Source organism: Cetorhinus maximus, chromosome 2, assembly GCF_964194155.1.
Source record: "Cetorhinus maximus chromosome 2, sCetMax3.hap1.1, whole genome shotgun sequence".
NCBI classification, from domain to species: Eukaryota; Metazoa; Chordata; class Chondrichthyes; order Lamniformes; family Cetorhinidae; genus Cetorhinus; species Cetorhinus maximus.
Window position 1 is genome coordinate 224,077,936 of NC_135880.1, and position 21,236 is coordinate 224,099,171.

At 42.6% G+C, this 21,236-nt stretch overlaps 1 protein-coding gene across 3 annotated transcripts in view; it reads right to left on the reverse strand.

The window, feature by feature from the left end:
- Positions 1-21,236, reverse strand: part of LOC144671341 (uncharacterized) — a 318,999-nt gene that overhangs the window by 157,826 nt on the left and 139,937 nt on the right. For all 3 annotated transcript variants that reach the window (XR_013573914.1, XR_013573913.1, XM_078533193.1), the window contains one exon: positions 6,861-6,903. The gene's annotated coding sequence lies outside the window, so the exon portion shown is untranslated. The remainder of the gene's footprint in view (positions 1-6,860; positions 6,904-21,236) is intronic.

A 21,236-nucleotide genomic window follows, 5' to 3' on the forward strand; every position in this document is an offset into this window, starting at 1 on the left:
CTGTCTCTGCTTCTAAGTGACCAATGCTTACTTTAGCTACTCTCTTCCTTTTTATCTAGCTATTAAAACTCTAATAATCTGTTTTTATACTTCTGGATAGTTAACTTTCATGCTTTATTTTTGCCCGTTTTATCAACTTTTTGGTGGCCTTTTCTTGGTTTCTAAAACACACCAAATCCTCAGACTTCAAACTATTCTTGACAAGATTATAAACCTCTTCTTTTAATCTAATACTATGCTTAACCTCCTTAGTAAGCCACAGATGGATCTTGTTGCAAGAATTTACAGAACAGAAACAGGCCATTTGGGAAAACTATGTCAGTGTTTATGCTCTACACAAGCCTCCTCCCATCCTACTTTATCTCACTCAATCCTTCTATTCTTTTTTCCCCTATGTATTTATCTACCTTCCCTTAAAATGCATCTATGCTATTCTCCTCAACCACTCCCTGTGGTAGCAAGTGCCACTTTCTAACCACTCTCTGGGTAATGAAACTTCTTCTGATTTCCTATTGAATTTATTAGTGACTACTTTATATTTATGGCCCCTAATTCTGATCTCACCCACGAGTGGAAACATCTTCCCTACATCTATTCTATCAAAGCCTTTCATAATTCTAAAGATTGCTGTCAGCCTTCTCTTTCCTAGAGAAAACAGCCACAATCTGTTCAATTTTTCTCGATAGTTATACCCTCTTAGTTCATCATTGTAAATAAGAGAAGTATACAGGCATACAGAGACACAGATAATAGACAGAGGGAGACACACATGTTCATTTCACACCCACTCACTCCCTCCTGCAGTCAGTTCTATATTTAAACGTCTCAGTGGCTCAAGAAATTCTTTGACAAATTTCTACTGTTGACACCATTGTCCATGCTCTGGGAGACCTCAATCCCACTGTAATAAGCACATCTCTCATACACTGACATCACATGCTGCTCCAAAGCCCCTGCAGCTTGTGATAGCAATACAGTAACACCCTCGCCATCAGGGCCCCTCTGTCATGGCCAAGGCGTTACACTGTCAGATTCATATTTCTGACAAGCCCTTTGACGTGATTGTCTCACAATGTCTTTGGATTTCAATAACAGGCTTTGTCTTTCCTTGCAGTGAAGTGGATTATAACTCTAGCCCCAATGGGGACTACCCTAGATCGGGAGCACTCCCTTAACAATCACCCTCACTTGAGCTCAAAGTAGCCACCTCACAGACACTTATTTTGGGTCTGATAATGTGAACTATGTCTCCTCCAAGGAAGATGACTATCAAAAGATATTACCTTCTTCCAGATAACCTGTTGGATAATTTGTCAGTCAAGTTATAATTACCCGAATATTATAAGGGTCCTCGGGTCTCTTTTCAAAAAATTGTATCTCCCCACTTTCAGAAAATACAAGAGAGGTGGGTTCTTAAACTGCATACAGAAGACTACAAGAAACATTATATTTTACTAGCTTATTTACAAGTTTATTAAGATCTACTTAACATGCAATACACTTTAAAGTGGATAAGTACATCGCAATGTTAATGACTATAAAAAGATTTTTAAAAAACAGTCTTGGTTCTAACAGAGAATCCAGCAAAAGAGGCTTTAAAATACAATGCTATAGTTAAAATTAGTTATGGATATCCATCAAATATTCAGAGTAATGTGTTGCCTTAAATCCCCCAGTGGTTCAGTTGATGGGCAATTGGACACAAAAGCTGTCCGCTTTAAGATATCCAACCCCTCAACAAACCGGAGAAACATTGGAGGGTTCTCAATACCCTTTGGCAATATCTCTGATTTTCTGAAGGGAAACTTGAACATTTATACCCTTCTAAAACCAGGTTACATCACATTTAGCAGCACTGGCTGCTGCCCCCTTGGTTAAACTCCTTCTTCTTGATTAACCCTTAAAATTCACTATTATTTAACTATTAAAATTGTTTTATTATATCAACACTGCTAGCCAATAACTGGTCAATGTATACTTATAATATGTTCCAAGATCCTTCTTGATTTCTTCCAATTGCTTCTATTCCTTCATAAAGTGATTTTAAACTTTTAATAGAAAAATATAGATTTATTTAAATTGTATTTTCCTTTTCCAGCTTGGATAGAACTGCATTCCGATAATATTTATTTTTGTGTCGGGTGTCTGATCATGACCAATTCTGATTAGCTAAGCTAAATTTTAGGGATATCTTCTTAATAGATAATGGGAATAGTACCAGTCTGTGCCATCATTAATCTCCCCTAAATTTCCTTTGCTAGTGAATAAGACAATTAAGCTTTTCTTTATTTCCAAAAAAGGAAAGAGGCCCAGTGCTACCTGGTGGATGGTACGGATGATGTAACGTCTGTTTCTAGTTCAGAGCAGAGCTGGGAGGCTAGTGCTGCCAATGTATATGTTTGAGGGCTTCTGGGTAAAAATGGCTATCCATGAATCTATGTCCATTTTCTCAAGTCTAAAGTATAATGTCCTAAATATATATGAATTCTACTTATTTCCTTCACAGGAGAACCATCTCATTGAAAATATATTGTGTAGAACTTGAGAGACTTCCCATTTTGTTGATGGGCAGCTAGTGAGTTGCCAGTCAGAGTGGGGGTGGGGGAGTGGCGTAGGGTCAGGAGTTTGGCAAATCTGTCATATAATGAGTTCACCTCTGGGACTAGGGTTCAAACCCAGCCCAGACTAACTGGAGGAAAGTCTCCCCTCTCCTCGACTGTAAAGATCCTACATGACAGGAGTTAAAGACTCTTGCAGCCTGACCCTTTCTATAACACAAAACTGCTCCTAATGAACAGTCTCACTCTGAGAAACCACAGAATCTTAGAGCACAGGGGCCCTTCATGCCTGTGCTAGTTTTATGAAAGAGTTATCCACTTTCCCTGCCCTTTCCCCTTTGACCTGCAACCTTTTCCACTCCAAGTGTCTATTTGATTCCATTTTGAAAGGTATTATTGAATCTGTTTCCACCAACCTTTCAGGGAGCACATTCCACAGATTACAATAACTTGCTATGTAAAAAAAGTTCTAATTGCTCCCTGCTCTCATATCACCTTAATTGTGTCTCCTCTGGTGACTAACCCCCAACCACTTCACCCCCATCAGAGGAAACAGTTTCTCTTTATTTACTCTATCCTCATAATTTTAAATCTTTCCTTAACCTTCTCTGCTCCAAGGAGAACAACTCCAGCTTCTCTAGTTTCACCACATAACTGCAGCCCCTCACCCCCAGCCCAGTAAATCTCCACTGCCCCCTCTCCAAGGCCTTGACATCCTTCCTAAAGTGTGGCGCCCAGAATTGGACATACTCCTCCAGCTGAGGCCCAACCTGATTGAGCAGATTTTACTGAAAAACAGCTGCTGCAGGAAATGGAACAGTTGGCCCATTGTGGGGGTGCTGCCCTTCTAGAATTGGGACTAGAGCACCTATAGTGTGATAGTAATCCAATAATCTGTTTTAGCGATTTAGATTGAGGGTTAAATATTGACCAGGACATCAGGGAGAACTCCCATGCTGTTCTTCGAGATGTGCCTCATTGGCTGTAAGACATTTTTAGATGCCCTGAAGTCTTGAAAAGTGTAAGTTTAATCTTCTTGTTCCTTTCATGGCTTGGCACAAATTAACAACAGAACCAAGGAACTTCTGGTCTCTCTGGCTATGGTGCAAAATCAGACATGGTCTTTACCCATTAAGCAATCAGGCAAACTTCCTCACTGGGATCAATCTGACCAAAGGGAGGGAACTTTGCTGAAGAATAATAAAAAGTTTAGTGATCAGATCTGTCCCAATTTGCAGATGTAATGTCCCCAAAGAAAAGAGAGTCACTCTAATTTCACAGCCCTGCACACTTGAGAAACCAAATCAGCTTTCTCCCCGAGGGGCCTAGATCTGGCTGCAGCACACACTGACCTATTTATTAAAGTACATCAATGAAATATTATTTTAAAATACATTCTGAAGGTAAAGTCAAACCATCTGGATCACAGCAGGAGTCAACAGAGAATTCTCCGGTTTCTCTGCAATGGATCCATTTACAATAATGCATCATAATCAAGCTTTCAGTTCTTGTTCTCTGTGAGTCCCTCCCCATCGAGAAAGGAGGTCTTTGTACACTAGACAAAACCTTCTACCTCGGCCAGAATCGAAATGGACTGTTTGCAGTCGCTAACCATGTACCAGAGGCGTCTTTGGATGCCAAAAAAATGCAACAGGCACAATTCACAGAGGCTGGTCAAGTAACGTTAATGTATGCAGAATCATAGAATTGCAAAGTACAGAAGGAGGCCATTCAGTCCATCATGTCTGTGCCTGCCCTTTGAGAGATCTATTCCTTCAGTCCCATTCCCTGCCTCTTTCACCACAATCCGGCAAATCTTTATTTTTTTCAAATATTTATTCAATTCCCCTCTGAAAGTTATTGAATCTGTTTCTACGGACCTAGTAAAAACATTTCTCCTCATCTTCCCATCTGCCACATTTACTAATTATCTTAAATCTGTGTCTTCTGGCTACTGCCTCTTCCATTCGATCCAAACCCCTCATTATTTTGAACATCTCTGTTATTATTTTGAACATCCCTGTTAAATCTCCCCTTAACCATCCTCCTTTATTCAAACAGGGCAGTGATATCATTTTAATGGAAGACTTCCATTGCTTATCGGAATGGTACCAGAGATGAGAGATTTCAGTCATGTGGAGAGACTGGAGAAGCCAAGGTTGTTCTCCTTGGATCAGAGAAGGTGAGGGGAGATTTGATAGAGGTGTTCAAAATCATTAAAGGTTCAGATAGAGTAGGTAAGGAGAAATTGTTTCCAGTGATAGAAGTATCGGTAACCAGAGGACACAGATTTAAGGTGACTGGCAAAAGAAACAAAGGCAAAAATTTTTTAACTGCGAATTATGATCTGGAATGCACTGCCTGAACTGGAAGCAAATTCAACAATAATTTTCAAAATGGAATTGGGCAAATACTTGTCGGGAAAAATTTGCGTGGCTAAGAATGTGACTAAAGAGCTATCACAGCCACGACTGATCAAATGGTCTCCTTTTGCAGCATATAGTCATAAATGTTCGGGTAGCACCACCATTGTAATGTTTACTTGCCTCATCTTTATCTCCAGCCACAGAAATCAAGAGAAACATCAGGAATTTGCAATGCAGAATGGCATCGGTTCACAATCCTGACTTGGAGGGCAGAGGGTTTTAATCTAATTCATGAGACTCCCGCCAAATGTATGAAAATTGGTCGCCTTGTGATATTACAACCCCATCCAAGGGTATTAACGCAACCACCCAGCACCATGAGGTATTCAGAGATTCGATGAATTATGTTACAATATTCAGACTGTGATCTTTCTTTTACAGTTAGCAGGGAACATGAAGACAAAGAGATTCTAATGCAACACTGATAAAATATGTCATTTATTTAATTGCAACAATAGGTCACATAAAATGCAAACAATCACTTGCATTTATATAGCACCTTCAACGTAGTAAAACATCGTAAGACTCTTCACAAGGGCACTATCAAATAAAATTTAATAACAAGCCACATAGGGAGATATTAATACAGGTGATCAAAAGCTTGATCAAAGAGATAGGTTTTAAGGAGCATCTTAAAAGAAGAGAGAGTGTTAGGGAGGTTTAAGGAAGGAATTCTAGGGCCCAGGCAATGCTGGAGCGATTAAAACCAAGGATGAGCAAGGGTCAGGATTGGAGGGCAAAAATCTCAGAGCCAGCATCTTCAGGAGCAGATGAACAAATAAGACCATTCAGAGCCCCTCTCCATTCAATTAGAATATGGTTAATCAGCATTTCAATAGCATTTACCCATCTTTCCTCCAGAGCCCTTGATACCCCTACCCAACAAAACACTATTGATCTCAGTCATGAACAAGTGAGAACGAGAGAGAAAAGAGTGACTTTTTTTTAGAGAGAGAAATAATATAAATATTTTGCCTTATGTAATGTAACGAGTTCTGATCCCAATGTCAGTCATTATCATAAGGCATAATTGGTAAGGGACAAACACCTATTCACCCATCACTCCTGTACTCAATGACTTACATTAGCTACTGGTCTGGCAACATCTCAATTTTAAAATTCTCATTCTTGTTTTCAAATCCCTCCATAGCCTCGCCTTTCCCAATCTCTGCAATCTCCTCCATCCCTACAACTCTCCGAGACACCCATACTCTTCTAATTCTGCCTCTTGCTCACCCCTGATTTAAACTGCCCCACCACTGGGACTCATGCCTTCAGCTGTCTGGGCCTTAAACTCTTGACATTCCTCCCTAAACCCACCTCTCTCCTTCTTTAGGACACTCTTAAAGTTTACCCTTTAACCAAGGTTTTGGTCATCTTTCTTAATATCTATTTATGTGGCTCAATATCAAAATTTGTTTGATAACGCTCCTGTGAAGCGCCTTGGGACATTTTTGCTACATTAAAGGTGCTGTATAAATGCACATTATTGTTACTGTTACAAAATGCTAGGGCTTTCTTCTCTCCCTTTGTTTGGCAAGTGACTGAAGAACAAGACTTGGCATCTGATAACAAAATCCTTGGAGGAATCTATTTCCTATCCTTGCCCAGAACCATGCATTGGCAAACCCAATGTGTTACAATAGTCGAAAAAGTCAGAATGTTAGTTGGAAAAGCAAATTGGGGTTACAATTTGCCTGTGCTCTACTTTTAATGTGCAGGAATCTGTTTGTGTTAATATGCAATATTTTAATGACTCCATTAACCCATTGGCTGAAACGGCCTCACAGAGGAACTTCAGCCCACAGAAAGAATCCAACCTCTTCTATCAACAGCTCAGCCTCAGAAGATTTATTAATGTGAATGAAGCACTTACCTCTGATAAGCTTTGTTTTCTGAATCCAAGTTTCTTTTTTTCTCTATGAGAGGGGGAAAAAAAAGCTCTGATTAAAAACCTAAGTTGGAAAATTGCCCACCCAACTCGACCTTGGACTTTTGAGACCTGAAGGGCCCTAAGTTTTATGCAGCTTGAGATCTCAAACAAGGTTTTTGGTTTTTATTCTTTCAATGGGATGTGGGTGTTGCTGGCAAGGCCAGCATTTTGTTGCCCATCCCTAATTGCCCTTGAGGAGGAAGTGGTGAGCCACCTTCTTGAACTGCTACATATCACGTGGTGTAGGTACACCCACAGTGCTGTTAGGAAGAGAGTTCCAGGATTTTGACCCAGCAACAGTGAAGGAACGGCGATATATTTCCAAGTCAGGGTGGTAGCATTTGATGCAGGGAAAGTTAGCCTCAGTGCTTCTCTGAAAGGGAGGGAAAATAAAAACAAAATCAGCTAAGGCCCCACTGCTGAATACTCTCCAGTGACTACTGGAGAAACTGGAGGTTGTGTTTGTTCTCATTAGAGAAGCGAAGGTAAAGGGGACATTTGGTCAAAGTGTTCAAAATTATGGAACATTTTGTTAGAGTTAATAAAATGCAACTGTTTCTGCTGGCAGGGGTAGCAGTCAGTAACCAGAGGACAAAGATTTAAGATAAAGGAACCAGGAGGGGAGATGAGGAGAAAATTTCTTATGTGGCGAAATTTGCAATCTGTTGTTTGTAAGGAGGTGGAAGCGGATTCAATAGTAACTTTCAAAAGGGAACTGGATAAATACTTGAAGAGGATAAGATTTCAGGGTAGTGGGGAAAGGAAAGGGCAAGGGATTCAATCTTTACAACAGCTAGCACAGGCATGATGGGACAAATGGCATCCCCTGTGCTGTACTAATCTGTGATGCTAAATGAAGCACCGTCCTTCCTTCATGGTCATACTTGGCTGAGGTCTAGTTTGCTCACCTTGACCTCTTCAGGTGATGCATTCCTGATTATAACAACTCAAGCTCCTCTTCTCTCACCTCTGGCTCATTTGCCAATTACTTTAAATCTGTGTCCTCTGATTAACGATCCTCCTGTCTTCTAAGTCAGGAGTAATTACCTACTTGTTCAAGGTACATCATTAAAACAGCACTACGACTGCAATTTTCCTATACTTGCTTTTACAATGTGTTTATTTTTTGACAGTTGAGGAGGTGTTCAGAACTTCACGAGCTGACCCAGTATTACATTGATGGCACAGTGCAGCACTGAGACACACAGATCAGTCTGGGCTGAGAAAACCACGGCTACAATTATGACCTCCTTGGGAAAATCAATCCTGGGCTTCTTTCTCAGAAACATTATTCCGTAGTTGCTGATCAAAGGCTTGCGTACGCTGATCTCAGGGGTGAGGTCTATCTGTGATGCCATCCATAGTTGAATAACCAGTTGACACTCACAATCATGGCTCATTCAGGAAGAATGACCACATAGGTATCACTCCTGCCTACGAGGCAGGGTGGCATGGGTTCAAGTTCCAGAGACAAGCACTAAAACAGGCTATTTGATCATTTTATCATCGCTGTTTGCAGGGTCTTACTGTGCAGAAACCGGTTGTCATGTTTCTTATATTACAAACAGTGACTACACTTCAAAAGTACTTCATTGGCTGTAAAGCAATATCAAGGCAAACTGATCTTTCTTTTTGCCTCAGAGCTGGCATTGCAAGAAGCATGCCCTAACAACGATTCAGCACCTGACGGAGAGGGGGGCAAGATGCTGGGAGACAAAATTTAGATGGGTGAGGCAGGGTTCTGGTTCAGTGGGGGCCATTAGCTCCCCACCATAGTTGATCCAGTAACAAGAGGAGTTGCTATGCGGATGATAGATAGGAAAACATGCAGATAATATTTGATATTCCCCCTCCACAACTAAAAAAGGGGGATTACAATGAAATCCAGCACAATATACAACTAATCACACTTAATCTGAAGCAAGTGACCCTCCTGTTAGCAAGGTTTTTATTTTATTTGTCCCCTCCCAAGGGGTATTCAGAATAGCCTTGGTTAGACCACATTGAGAACTTTACAGTTCTGTTCGCCACACTATAAAAAGGATATAGAAGCACCAAAGATGCAAAACAGATTTACTAGAATGATACCAGACTGAGAGGTTATACTTATTAGGAAAGGTAAGCAGGCTGGGGTTTTGTTCTCTGGCAAACCAAAGATTGAAAAGTGACCTGTTAGAGGTCTTTACGGCAATGTAATAGTTTGTTAGGGCAGATAAAGAGGCGGGTGAGTCCAGACCAGGGCCATAAATATAAGATCCACTAATAAATCCAACAGGTAATTCAGGAGAAACTTCTTTACACAGGGAACATTGAGAATTTGGAACTTGCTACCTCAGGCAGTAGTTGAGGCGAATAGAACAGATGCATCAAGAGGAAGCTAGATAAGCAAATGAGGGAGAAAGGATTATAAAGATATGCTGATAGTGAGACATGAAGAGGGATGGGAGGAGGCTCATGTGCAGCCTAAACCCTGGAAGTCCAGTTGGGCTGAATGGCCTCCTTCTGTGCTGAAAAATAGTTCGTAATCAAACCAGGTACCTAAATATTCTAGACAAGGGTGTTTTTACCCTATCTGTCCCTCCGCCTCTGAGCTTTATCACTGCAGCGTGACACACCGCAGTTTTATAGCAGTCTCTTGCTCTGATTAATTTGGAGACATCTTTGGCTTGCTGTACCTGACGACAAATGTTCTCAATTCTGGCCAGAGCTGGCATTCCATGAAATGTCATCTAGCTGTCAAACTGCTGTCAGAGTGTAATCCTGCTGTGTGCACACTGCTCTCCCCCAGCTGTAAGAGTGACAGCATCAATATTGCACTGGGCTGTCTGCTGCAATGGCGTCTGTGTACACATCAGATCTGAGATTAGAAATGGCTGAGATCAGGAAGCATCCTGTCACAGTGGCATTCCGCCTCTTAAATGACAAGATGCTGTTTCAGGTACACTTACTCATACATCTAAGTACAGAAATAGTACATTTCTGATTTCTTATTCTTTAAGCTTTACGTTTGGGAGCGAGAGATGGGACAGACGGTGGGTTTAAGAGTTAATTTATTTGTCAGCCACAGCTCAGTCGGTCTCATCTCTGAATCAGAAGGGTGTGGGTTCAAACTTCACACCTGAGACTAACAGTCTCAGTGCAGTACTGAGGGAGTGCTGCACTGTTGGAGGTGCCATCTTTTGGGTGGATGCAAATGGCATTATTTCCAGAAACAGCATGGGGTTGTCTCAGCCGATGCTTAACCTATGATCAGAATCACTAGAAAAACCTATTATCTTGTCATTTAGCTCATTACTGTTTGTGGAATCTTGCTATGCGCATACTGGTTGCCCCACTTCCTGCATTACAACACTTCAGAAGTACTTAATTGGCGCTAAAGCGTCCATGTCATCCTAAGATTGTGAAAGTCGTTATATAAATGAAACTTCTTTCTTAACGCAGTGATATCATTCCTTTGTCTGATTGAAGTTACAAAGCATTGTGATTTTAGTGATACATTTTTCCTCTCAGTATTCTGGGGTGAGGGTCCCACAGATGCCAGATGCCCTCTGAGGCCTAGTCAAGAGGCCATTCCATGTTCCTGAAACTGGAAAGTGTTGGTAACAGTTGGGCTTTGGGTGGGGGTGGGCACATTTTGGTGGTACATCCCTTTCCCCAGCATGCACAGGTGCTTCTCTAGGCACTAGGCAATATTTAGCAGAGGGAGCCAGAGGAAATGTTTTGCTACCTAGTTTAGGAAGGCTGAGACCCATTGCAACATCTCTACTAGAGATGAAGTCAGATAATGCAGACCCTTAAGAACCCACGTAGACAGTTCATCGCACCAATGAGTCATCGGGAGAGGAGTGGGATCTTACTGTTGATTTTTTTTCTGTGCCATACTGCTGAGATTGTGGTTCTTTTCTTAAAAATTTTTCTAGAAGGCTTCATACTATGCCTGACCCGTTTTAGTTTCTTCCTCAGCTCAACCCTTGAATTATACAACAATACCTTGCAATTATATAGCATCTTTAAAATACTAAAAATGTCTCAAAGGGCTTCACAGGAGCATTATCAAATAAAACTTGATACCTAGCCACATGAATTACATAGGGTATATGACACAGAAACAGGCTATTTGGCCCAACCTTGTTCACATATGCCCTTGCTGGCATATATGCTTCACTCGAGCCTCCTCCCTTCTGTCCTCATCTAAATCTCCCAATTGTAACCATCTATTCCCTTCTCCCTCATATGCTTGCCTAGTTTCCCTTAAATGCCTCTATACTATTTGCTTCAACCATTCCCTGTGGTAACGAGATCCATATTCTCACCACTCTTTGGATGGAAAGTTTCATTTGAATTCCCTATTGGATTTCTTGGTGACAATCTTATAATGATGGCCTCTAGTTATGCTCTTCCTCACAAGAGGAAACATTCTCTCTGTGTCTACTCTATCAAAACCTTCATAATTTTAAAGGCCTTAATCGGTCTACAAAGAGATATTAGGACAGGTGGCCAAAAGCTTGGACAAAAAGGTAGGTTTTAAGGAGCATCGTAAAGTAGAGTTGGAGAGGCTTAAGGAGGAAATTCCAGAGCTTTGGGCCTCAGCAGCTGAAAACATGACTGTCAATAGTGGAATGATGAAAATCAGGGATGTGCAAGAGGCCAGAATTGGTGAAGGAGCAATCTCGGAGGACCTAAGGAGGTGACAAAGAAAAGAAAGGACTGAGGGCCATGGAGGAATTTGGAAACAAGGATGAAAATTTTAAAATCGCGGTGGCGACAGACTGGGAGCCCATGGAGGCCAGCGAATACAGAAGCTAATGGTTGAATGGAACTTGGTGCCAGTTGGGATATGGGCATCAGGATTTTGGATGAGCTCAAATTTACTCGGAGACCTGCCCCTGGCTTCTTCCCAATCTGCTACAAGGGAAAGATTTGCTCCATGTGCCGCCTCTAATGAAATCTTAAGCTTATTCTTTATAAATAGGCTTTCTCAGCATACCCAGGCAATCATCATTTCAAATACACTTGCCAACACGTCAGTCCACCCCAGTCATTATCTATAATCAATAGGAGCCAACCATTTGAGAACTTAGGTAGCTTTTCCAGCTTTCAAAGCACAGACATTATTGATCAACTTTGGACACCCCAACAAAAATTTCCTACAAATGTTTCACAAAATGTAATCGTTAACATTAGAGTTAATCCTTAACTCTGAAGAATGTTTCAATTCCGATGATGGTGAAACTAATCTGCCAGGAAGTGTATTACTTCAATTGGATTTCTATAATATTTGGATGAAAGGGAAAATTTGGGAGTTCCTGTAACCCAATCATCACTTAATCATCTTCTCTAAAGAGAAACAGAAATCTGAAAACCACAGAAAAACTCAAACAGAAGCAATGTTTGCTGTTTGATGCTTAGCAGTGAGTTTACTTCAACTCCTAAGCCCTCTTTCAGCAGAGCCATAGCTAATTCAACACAATTCATACAAGTTAGCCTGCCACCTATTTTTCACTTCCTATGTGGAGCTCTGGCTGGGGTCAACTCTCTGAGACTAAGACGGAGAGCTTCTTTGAGAGTTGCTCTGACAAGCAGGATGAAAACTGCACTAACAAGGAGAAGATTTTTATTTAGAATGTGATAACCTGACACACAAGCCAGTGAGATGGGAAAAGGGGAGAATGGTTCCAGGGATGAGGGGTTACAGTCACGTGGATAGATTGGAGAAGCAAGGCTTGTTCTCCTTAGGGCAGAGAAGGCTAAAAGGAGGTTTGATAGAGGTGTTTAAAATATTTAGATGATATAAGTAAAGAGAAATTGGTTCCAATAGCTGAAGGGTTGATAACCAGAGAACATAGATTTAAGGTAATTGGAAAAACTACTGGATGCAACACTAGAAAACACTTTTGAACACAATGCATGATTAGGATTTGGATTGCGCTGCCTGGTGGGCAGTGGATACAGGATCTATAGTGGTCTTCAAAAAGGAATTAGATAAATGCTCGAAGGAGACAAAATTTCAGGGAAATGGGGAAAGAACGGGGGGGGTGGGGAGTTGGACTATTGGATTGCTCTTCGAAAGAGCCAGCGGAGACTTGATTAACCAAATGGCCTCCTTTGTACTGTACTATTCTGTGATTCTGTAAGCCTTTAATGAGCATTGTCCTATAAGAGGTTGCCATGGGCTGATTACAACCGGAACATTAGGTCATGAAGTATTATTCAATATATCAGCATTCAGAACGGCTTATGGAGATTAAAATCTGAATAGAAAAGAACATCTCGGCCCAGTGCCCACTATGAATATGATATGTCTCATATCCGGCCCTATCACTCGATATCCACACTTACTCTTTGATTCTACATTTACGCACCTATTAAATTGGCCACAATCAACAGCAATTGCGTTTACAGTCCTTCAAACGCAAGAGATCCTAAAGCACTATTTTGAAGAAGAACTGGGGAGTTTTCCCTGGTGTCCTGCCCAATATTTATACCTCAACCAACATCAGTAAAACAGTTGATTTGGTCATTATCATGTTTCTGCTTGTGGGATCTTACTGTACACAAACTAGCTGTCGCATACTCTAAACTACAACAGTTAAAAAGCAGTTCATTAGCTGTAAAGTTCCTTTGGAATGTAGAAAGGTTGTGAAAGGCACTATGGATATATCTGTACAAATAGTTCTCGTTTTTTCTCAGTCTCCTCGGTTTTGTCAAGAGTTAAAATCAGCCAGGGTTTTAGCTTTTACTGACCACCCTTAGCGTGCATATTTGATTATTCCATGAGATTCTTAAAATATATATTAATTCTTGGAATGTCTGTGTCACTGGCAACGCCAGCATTTATTGTCCATCCCAATTGCTGCATGAGAAGGTGGTGGTGAGCTGCCCTCTTGAACCGCTGCAGTCCATTTGGTGAAAGTACACCCACAGTGTGGTTAGGGAGGGAGTTCCAGGACTTTGACCCAGTGACAATGAAGGAATGGTGATATAGTTCCAAGTCAAGATGGTGTGTGGTTTGGAGGGGAACCTCGAGGTAATGGAGTTCCCATGCACCTGCTATCTTTGCCTTATAGGCATTAGAGGTCACAGGTGGGGGAGGGGCTGCTCAAGAAGTCTCCATGAGTTGTTGGCCTACACGAAGCTTAGGCTATGATGCCATCGCCAGTCAAATAGCCTGTGACATTCACCGTCTAGGCTCTTCCATGAAAAGTGACATCTGGAGCGAGAACCAGAGAGTGATTGGTGCCTGTGGAATCCCAGCAAGAATCAGCACCATCAGGAGAGGAAGGGGCCAGAAACAAAGAGCAAAAAGAATTGGATCTATTGGAGCTACAAGCATTAAAACAGCCAGAGAGCTCTGAAAGGATTCCAGGAAGCAGATTATTATTCCTGCACAGAAACCTCCTCATTTTTCAACAACAATTTCTTGTTTCTAGCAGAAATTTAAAAGAAAACGTTTATTTGGAGAATCCAGAATTAAGGAGGGCTCTCCGTGTTGTCCGTATCTGAAATTAGAATCCAGTAAGGATCTGATGTCGGAAATTGTTCCCACACGAGCTGTACAAGGTAACTGTAACCGGCTCTTTCAGAGAGATTCCTTTCACTGCAACACATTGAAAGGTTTAAATGCAGGTTTCTAAAACCCTTGAGGTAAGATCCATCTGCTGGGAACCCAATCTGATAATTATACTTCAGTAAACCATGTTTCATGATGTGATTTAAGTGGATTAGAATCTCAGAGAATTTAACGCTCAATGAAGCAGAGCTCATCAAGCAATGGAAAAGAACTGCTTCATTTATAGACTAACCATGTAAAATTCCAGACCCTTCCCACAACCGTGTGGTGAAGACACTCACCACAGTATAAATCTGTATTTATTTAGCACCTTTAATGTCCCAACGCATTTCTTGTTGGATGCCGAGAAAAAGGGACTTGCATTTACAGAGTGCCTTTCACAACTCTGAGCACGTCCACACAGAGCTTCAGAGTCAAAGAAATCCTTTCTGAAGTGCAGTCACCGCTGTAATGTAGGAAATGCACAGCCAATTTGCACACAGCAAGCTCCCACAAAAACCAATGCGATGATGACCAGGTCATCTGTTTTTATGATGTTGGTTGCGGGATAAATATTGGCCAGGACACTGCAGAGAAATCTTTGAAATTGTGCCAGGTGATATTTTACGTTCAGCTGAGATGTTTATTGCCTCATCTGAGCAGCAGCATCTCCATCAGTGCGGTGGTCCCTCAGTACGGTACAGGGAGTGTCAGCATAGGTCATGTGTTCAAATCTCTGGAATGGGACTTGAACCCACAATTGTCTGATTCAGCGGTGAGTGCGCATGTAAATGTTTTACCATCATGGGGAATGCTGGTGATTTTTCTTTTAATTGAAAAGTTTAAAAGGAGAGTCAAGACCAATAGCAGGGAACATTGGAAAGACCTAAAAAGAGAGGAGACGGGATAAATCAAGAAGTAATGCTTGGGCAACACCAAGATGTTGTTTGTTAGGTCGGAGAGGGGAGGGAACAATGAAGGAGTTAAGGATCCTGAGGCTTTGAATCATTGAAGGAATTGGAATAACCACAGTGAAGATACAGTGAGGAATGAGAACTTGTGGGGTGGGAACATCGAGACAAGGAGGAAGCCATTCAGCCAATCGAGTCTGCTCTCATTCGATTAGATCATGGCTGATCTGTAGCTTAATTCCAATTACCCCCTTGGTCTGTAGCCCTTATGTATTTGAAATATTTTGAACTGAGGACAATCCATGAGGGAAGAGTCAGAGAAACAATGACCATTGAAGCATCAATAATATGAAGATGAGGAAAGCCAATGAAGAGTGCAGGAGGACATGCCAGGAGCAGCACCAGGCACATCTAAAAAAGATGTGTCAACCTGGTGAAGCTAAAACACAGGATGACTCATGTGCCAAATAGCATTACCAGCAAATGATAGACAGAGCTAAGTGATCCCACAACCAACAGATCAGATCTAAGCTCTGCAGTCCTGCCACATCCAGCCGTGGATGGTGGTGGACAATTAAACAACTCACTGGAGGAGGAGGCTCCACAAATATCCCCATCCTCAGTGCAAAAGATAAGGCTGACACAATTGCAACAATCTTCAGCCAGGAGTGCCAAGTGGATGATCCATCTTAGCCTCCTCCGGAGGTCCCCAGCATCACAGATGCCAGTCTTCAGCCAATTTGATTCAGATGGCTGAAGGCACTGGAGAGTGCAAAGGCTATGGGCCCTAACGACATTCCTGCAATAGGGCTGCCCCCAGCCAAGCTGTTCCAGTACAGCTACAACACTGGCATCTACCCAGTAATGTGGAAAATTGCCCAGGTATGTTCTGTACACAAAAAGCAGGACAGATCCAACCTGGCCAATTACCGCCCCATCAGTCTTTTCTCCATCATCAGTAAAGCGATGGAAGGAGTTATCAACAGTGCTATCAGGCGGCACTTGCTTGGCAATAACCTGCTCACTGACGCTCAGTTTGGATTCTGCCAGAACCACTCAGCTCCTGACCTCATTACAGCCTTGGTTCAAACCTGGAGAAAAGAGCTGAACTCCCAAGGTGAGGTGATAGTGACTGCCCTTGACATCAAAGCAGCATTTGAATGAATGTGGCATCAAGGAGCCCTAGCAAAACTAGAGTCAATGGGAATCAGGGGGAAAACACTCCACTGGCTGTAGTCATACCTAGCACAAAGGAAGATGGTCGTGGTTGTTGGAGGTCAGTCATCTCAGCTCCAGGACATCACTGCAGGAGATCCTCAGGGTAGTGTCCCAGGCCCAACATCTTCAGCTGCTTCATCAATGACCATCATAAGGTCAGAAGTGGGGATGTTTGCTGATGATTGCACAATGTTCAGCACCATTTGCGACTCCACAGATATTGAAACAGTCCATGTCCAAATGCAGCAAGACCTGGACAATATCCAGGCTTGAGCTGACAAGTGGCAAATAACATTCACACCACACAAGTGCCAAACAATGACCATCTCCAACAAGAGAGAATCTAACTATCACCCTTTGACGTTCAATGGCATTACCATCACTGAATCCCCCACTATCAACATCCTGGGGGTTACCATTGACCAGAAACTGAACTAGGCTAGCCATATAAACACTGTGGCTACAACAGCAGACTGAGGCTCGGAATCCTGCGGTGAGTAATTCATCTCCTAACACCCCAAAGCCTGTCCACCATCCACAAAGCACAGGTTAGGAGTGTGATGGAATACTCTCCACTTGCCTGGATGAGTGCAGCTCCAACAACACACAAGAAGCTTGACACCATCTAGGACAACGCAGCCCGATTGATTGACACCACATCCACAAACATTCACTCCCTCCACCACTGACGCACAGTGGCAGCAGTGTGTACCATCTACAAGATGCACTGCAGGAACTACCAATGCTCCTTAGACAACACCTTCCAAACCCATGACCACTACCATCTAGGAGGACAAGGGCAGCAGATACATTGGGACACCACCTGGAAGTTCCTCTCCAAGCTACTCACCAATTTGACTTGGAAATGTATCACTGTTCCTTCATTGTTGCTGGGTCAAAATCCAGGAACTCCCTCCCTAACAGCACTGTGAGTGTACCTACACCACACGGACTGCAGCGGTTCAAGAAGGCAGCTCACCACCACCTTCCCAAGGACAATTACGGATGGGCAATAAATGCTGTCCCAGCCTGTGATGCCTACATCCCATGAGTGAATTAAAAAAATGAGAGAAGGATCAACAACCAGAGAACAGCTATTCCTTGCCTCCTGTCTGGGAATGCATGAGAGGTACAGGAGTAGCCACCCATGACATGGGAACTTGGGCCTGGTATACAATATGTATGGGTGGCACTTGCATTGCAGGATAGATTGACAATATAGCATCATTACTGCAGTGATGGAATGGAGGGATTTCTGAGGTATTTTTTTAATTTTGGGAAAACTAACAGATAACATCAATGCATATTTCTGGCCAAGTCTGCTATTCACTACATACCTGGACTGTGCTATCCAGGGACTGTTGACCAACATAAGCAGAGTGGCTAAACTACAGTCAGCTGTGCTTCTAGCTTTTTGAATGAAAAAAAAAACTATTAAATTTTTTGGGATTTGTGCAGAGAACAGTAGTCATTAGGGTTTTGGATCAGCGAGGGCAACATCAGTTCTCCAAATCAAATATTTCAAAATGCTGGCATGAATGTATGTTGAAATATAAATCATTGTCTGGGTGAGTGTATGGAAAAGGACCGAGAATGGAACCAGGTCAGATGGGCACACTGGGTTCCTGATCTTGCCCGGGTAACTGTAAGTGGAAGACTTGGTTTGACCTGGAGTCTTCAGGGATTAAAGATTAATCTCCCAGCCACTAGGGTGAGCAATACCCAGGGAAAACACCATCAGGATATTTTAAAAAGATTTTTTGACTTTCTTTGCTCTATCTACCCTCGGAGATAAATGTAAAAGATCCCATAGCATTATTCTGAAGAAGAGCAGGGGAGTTCTCCCCAATGGGCTGACCGATGTTTATCCCTAGAGTACATCACTAAAACAGATGATCTGACCATTATCACCCATTCCTGTCCGCGAGAGTTTGCTGTGTGTAAACTGGCAGTTGTGTTTTGTACATTATGACTGCGACTACATTTCAAAACTGCTTCATTGGTACTAAAGTGTTTTGTGACAGCCTAAGATTGTGAAAGGCATGATTGAAATACAAACCTTCCTTATGTTTTGTCAGTGTTGGGGGGAACAGTGGCCTTGCAAGTATCAGCAATAATATCAATAAACAGATATTGTGGCACAATGCAGAGCCAGTCAGAGATAGGCTGACCTGCATAATCTCACTTACGGGTTAATGCAGGGGGGAGCTGGTGTGAGGGGGGGTGGGGGTGGTGGTTGTGGGGTGGGGTAGTGGTGGGGGGCTGATGGAAGAGAGCTAACCTGTAATGTAGTTCAGCAAGTCTGTCAGTTCGAAGGAATTCAAAGGGGAGAAACTATTGGTAGGCAATAGCTGGACATACAGTCGCACAGGAGCCAGGCCGGAAGGGAAACAAGAAATAAAACAGGACGCCTCTCTCTCAATTGTCTGAAAATCTCATTACTCATAAATACTTCCACATTCACGCAGATATCCCGGATCTGGCTCCTGCTCCCTCCGCTGAGCCACAGTGTTAGGGGGGGCCGATGGATTCGGGAAAGAGGGAGGAATGGTGGTTTACTAAAGCTCATCATTCAGAGTGCAGAATGAGCTTCTTTGCAAGCCAGTAAAGCCCAGCATGGGGTATCATTAACATCCACATGCCAGCAAGTAATGTAATACACCCCTGCGATGCAGAGACAATGTAACACTCTGGTCCCCAATTTGAGTCATTGCCTCTAATAGACTGGCACACACCATTAGCAATTTCAAAGCAAGCTCTTCAAATTATTTAATTCTGCACTGGTGACTCAGTCTGAGCCTGCATACAGTGATTGCAGGAGGGAGCATTCTTATATTTTATCCTCAGTGCTACCCACTGTAGCCAGCCTGCAATGGACATCAGCCGTGATTCAGCGTTAGAAATCTCCTCCTGAGTCAGAAGGTTGTGGGTTTGAAGCTCACTCCAGAGATTAGAGCACAATATCTAGGCTGACGATTCGGTGCAGCACTGAGCGGGTGTTGCATTGTCTTTCGGATGACACATTAAACTGAGGCCCTGCCACCCCTCTTAGGTAGATGTAAAAGATCCCATGGCACTCTTTCAAAGAAGAACAGGGGAACTTTCCCCGCTGCACTGGCCAATATGTATCACCCAGCCAACATCACTGAAACAGGTTTTCCAGTTGTTAACATATTGCTGTTTGTGGGAGCTTACTGTGCATAATTTCATACATTACATCAATGGCTACACTAGAGAGGTGCTAGCCTTCAGGTAACTAGCACACTGAAGGGCTGCTTAAGTACTTTTGTTGAACAATTTTTGAAGGAGTGAAAGGCTTCCCTTGTGTTTTCTCAAACAACACCACAAGAACCAGAACTCCCATTTATACTGCACCCTCACCATTGTAAAATGGCCCAAGGTACCTCAGAGGAGGGTTAACCATCAAAATTTGACACTGAGCCACCACAACTTGGTCAAAGAGACAGATTGTAGGAAACACTGTACCTGGGAGGGGAAGAGGCAATGAGGGTTTCGGGAGGAAATTTAAGAGCTTGGGGCTTAGCTGACTCAAAGCATGTCCACCTCTGCCAGGGTGAAGTAAGTGGGGGATGCGTAGGAAGTCAGTGCTGGGGGAACGCAAAGATCTCAGAGAGCTAAAAAGATTATCGTTTGTTCTGAGACCATGCTGTGAGTAAATTGGGGACTATATTTATCCTCCATAACAGCAGGAACTTAACTTCAGAACAACACCGCACTTCAAAAATAACTTGTATGACGCAACCTGAGACAGCGCTTAAAGATGTGATTTGGGGTGTTTGAGAAATACCAGCACTTTCACTGTTTAATCCCTATCCTGTGCCTGGTCTATAGATGTTGGGATGGCCGCAACTCCCAATAGCATCTGCTTGGAGTGTTACACTATGACAGCAAAAAAGGAGGGAAGCAGCAATGAGTCCCAAGTTCTTCCTGCATTGTACAGTTCCAAACAGAGGCCCACAGATACGAGGTGTAATTGGGAAAATCCACGGACTATGAGTGAAAAGATAGGTGTGCAGAAAACAGTCCTCAAGCTCTGTAAAATTCCCAGGTGGAACAGTTCCTCCCAATAACTACTTTAACCAGTGCAGCTAGCACGAGGCTGCTCCTTAAACTCAATGCCTCAATGTAGAGTGACATTGCCAAAATGGCACAGGAAGGCACACTTCTCATAACCCAGGAGGCTTAGTTGGTTTCACGAGGAAGGTGGAGGAGGAAGGGAGGCTTGCATTGACGAGTCACAAAACACTTTTCCACGAATAAAGCACTTTTTGTGATGTAGTTACTGCAGTGGTGCAAACACAGCAGCTAATTTGTGCACAGCAAGCTCCCAAAAACAGCAATGTCATAATATCCAGATCATCCCTGTTTTAAGTGCTAATTGAGAAATAAATGTTGGCCAGGACACCGGGGAGAACTCCCCTGCTTTTCTTCGGAATAGTGCACTGGGATCTTTTTGCATCCACCTGAGAAGGTAGACAGGGCCTCAGTTTAACGTCTCATCCAAAAGCCAGCACCTCTGTCAGTGCAACACTCCCACAGCGCTGCATTTGATTTTGTGCTCAGGTTGAAGCATGAATCCACAACCTCTTGACTCAAAGATGAGAGTGCTACCCACCAAGC